Consider the following 3940-nt stretch of genomic DNA (forward strand, 5'->3'; position numbering starts at 1 on the left):
TGATCATGAAAAGTTACATTATTGCTGTGTTTGATTAACCCCTGTATGTGACGGATATCACTAAATATATATATGTTTGTGTGTATTTACGACTATATGCATCATTGAATGGATATTGTAATATTGTTATAAATCAAATAGATACCCTATTGTGTCATGTTATCTGCTCTAATCTAAATATTTGAGTACTCACAGATTTTTCTGTTACCTATGGAAACCATTTTTTGTTGCCTAGCAACAGTATTTTCCCTAGCAACCATCACTTTTTTGGCGATATTTCAAGCCTGTAACCTCCCCAAAATTCCTGATTTTGGTCCTCAAAATGCATCTTATACTATTCTAAGCATTTATTGTGGCGATGACAATTAACTTCAGCCATCTGGCCAGGCAGTCAGCATATTGAGAGAGGGCATGGCTGTATACAGAAAACTTTTCCTTGGGGGTGGCAAGAAAGTCTCCAAGAAAAGCGAGGAAGCAAAGCGACTGAGTTTGGCAAGGGATGCTTTTTCATAGTAAATGGAAGGATATCATGCATACTTTTGGTGAAGTTTGTGAAAATTTTCAGTTAGATACCCTGTGTCAAGTTATCTGTTCTAATCTAAATAATTCAGTATTCATAGAATTTTCTGTTACCTATGGAAACCATTACGTTGCCTAGCAACAGCATTTTAACTAGCAACCATCACTTTTTGGTGATATTTCAAGCCTGCAACCTCCCTAAATTCCTTTTTTGATCCTCAAAATGCATCCTATACTATTCTGAGCATTTATTGTGGTGATGACAATTAATTTTTTTATGCTCGGTGATTTCAATATTAACTTCTTGCCCTCATCTTATAATAATAATTCATCCGATTTCATGAAATTGTTATACTCGTTTGGCTGTATTTCTATTATTAATAAACCCACAAGGATTAACCTGAATTCATCAACTCAGATTGATAACATATTTTCAAATGTTCATAATAACAAAATCATAGGAGGGATTTTATATTCTGAAGTTTCGGACCACCTGCCTATTTTTTTAACTTGTGAATGTAAACTCTCTTACCCTAAATCAAACAAAGAATATACTTATCGTAAAGAAACTAAACAAAATATAGAATTACTGAAGCAAGACCTAGTTTTGGAAGAATGGGATGATGTTTATTGCATACAATAACTTCAATAATACATTAAAACATTATTATGAAAAGAATATCCCAATAGGTAAAGTAAAAAATCAACGTAACAAACCCCAAAATCCTTGGATAACGAAAGGTTTACTGAAATCCATACAGACACGTAATCGCCTATATAAATATCACTTACGCAATCCAACTGATGATTCTTTAAAAAAATACAAAATATATCGTAATAAACTAACAAAATTAATTCGATTATCCCGAAAATTGCATTTTGCTAATAAAATAAATGATGCCAATGGAAATACAAATACAACTTGGAAAATTATCAAAGAAGTGTTGGGTACAAAAACACACCCCCCACCTAATGATAAAATCACTCTTAATGGATCTGAAATACTTGATCCAACTAATTATGCAAACTCATTTAATTCTTTCTTTACCAATATTGGGCCCGAGCTTGCAAACAAAATTAATAGTCCCAACGCACATTTTAAAGATTACCTCTCAGATCCAAATCAAGAATCTCTCTTTTTAACCCCAACAAACCCCTCCGAAATGATCAATACTGTTCGTTCCCTTCATAATTCTAGATCTTCTGGTTGTGATGGCATTAACATGTCTCTTCTTAAGCAAATAATTCACCCTCTTGCTAGCCCTCTGACTCACATATTTAATAATTCCCTATCTCAAGGTGTTTTTCCAGATTTATCAAAAGTAGCAAAAGTTAATCCAATCTTTAAAAAAGACAACCCTCACGAAATAAGTAATTACCGTCCCATTTCCTTCCAACAATATCAAAATTCTAGAAAAAATAGTTTACACAAGACTTTATAAATTCATTAACAAATATAATATTCTGAATTGTAATCAATATGGTTTTAGAAAAAAATTCTCGACAGATTTAGCATTACTTCAAATTTACGACAAAATAACAAATGCCATAGCAAACAAAGAACATGTAATTGGCATTTTTTGCGATCTTAGTAAAGCATTTGACACCCTTAATCATGATATTTTACTCTCCAAACTCAACCATTATGGAATACGAGGTCAATGTCTCTCATTTTTTAAAGACTACTTAAATAATCGAAGGCAATATGTCAATTTTAACAGTTTCGACTCTGATTCTCTTTTAGTTCGATGTGGTGTCCCTCAAGGTTCCATTTTAGGCCCACTTTTATTTTTACTCTATATTAACGACATCATTAGAACCTCCTCTATTTTATCCTTCGTTTTATTTGCCGACGACACCAATATATTTTATTCTCATAGAGACCTTAATTCATTAAACAATATCGTAAATTGTGAAATTAATAAAGTATCAAATTGGTTCAAAGCCAACAAACTCTCTCTTAATACAAAAAAGACACATTTTATGTACTTCAGACACCATTCCCATAACATTAACACACCGATTTACATTAATATTGACGGCACCCCTCTCGAACAGAAAAAACAATCTAAATTTTTAGGTGTAATTATAGATGAATCTTTGACTTGGAATCAACACATACACCACGTTAAGATGTCCGTTTCCAAAAGTATTGGGATAATTTCCAAGTTAAAATTCACTCTTCCTCACAGTACTTTATTCTTGTTATACAATTCGTTAGTCCTCCCTCATATAACATATTGTAATGTCGTCTGGGCAAATTGTGGTTCTTTTAAACTCAATTCTATCTTTAAATTACAAAAAAGAGCAATCCGTATATGCACAGGGTCACATTACTTGGCTCATTCTGACCCATTGTTTCATAAACTCAAAACTTTAAAAATATTTGATATCAATACAATTCAAGTAGCCATCTTTATGTTCAAATACTTTAATAATCAACTTCCTCCATCCTTTAATAATATGTTTAGGTTTAACAGGTCTGTTCATTCCTACCCAACCAGCTCATCAGGAAACCTTCATCTCACCAACCCTAAGTTATTAATAACTCATAAATCAATTCGACATTATGGTCCTGATATTTGGAACAACTTTCCAGACAATATTAAGTCATGTTCAACAATATACTCATTCAAAGCCACTATTAAAAGAAAAACCATTGAATCATATGCATCCCCCTCTTCAAGTTAATTATTCAACTGCCCTTTACTGCACCCGCACCTGCACCTGCATTGCACCCACTTGATCAATGAAGAAATAAATTTATGTACCATTTTACGAGGCCGCCATCATTTTCAAGCTTAACCGCTCACGATGGCGGTCTCCTGCATTCATTTAAACTGTTATTTTCTTTCGATTGAATATTGCTTCTTGTCGATATTTATTTTTCATTGCTTTATTATGACTATTGCTTTATTACTTTGTGAAACTGAATTGTATCACCTTATTGTTATGTTGCATATATTATCTTGAATGCAGAAATAAATAAAATCAAATCAAATCAAAATTTCAGCTATCTGGCCAGGCAGTCGGCATACTGAGAGAGGGCATGGGTGTCATTACAGAAACCTTTTCTTTGGAATGGCAAGCCGACTAAAAGTCTCTAATAAACAAAGCGAGGAAGCAAAGCGACCGAGTTTGGCAATGGACGCTTATTCATAGTAAATGGAAGGATATAATGCACACTTTGGTGAATTTTGTGAAAATTTTGAGTTTAAAAATGTATCTTTTCGCTTTTCACGGCCATGGTAGAGTAATGGGTATTATTATCAATATCATTTAGTTTGTTATTTGGAACATTTTATTATACATTTTAGGAAAAGTAATATATATCCAACACCAACCAATAAATCTTGAAGTGTATACATGACCAGCCAATAAGTGCCTGCCATGGGAAAACGGAATTATTTATTTTATGGAA

Source organism: Lytechinus variegatus, chromosome 6 (assembly GCF_018143015.1).
Source record: "Lytechinus variegatus isolate NC3 chromosome 6, Lvar_3.0, whole genome shotgun sequence".
NCBI lineage: Eukaryota > Metazoa > Echinodermata > Echinoidea > Temnopleuroida > Toxopneustidae > Lytechinus > Lytechinus variegatus.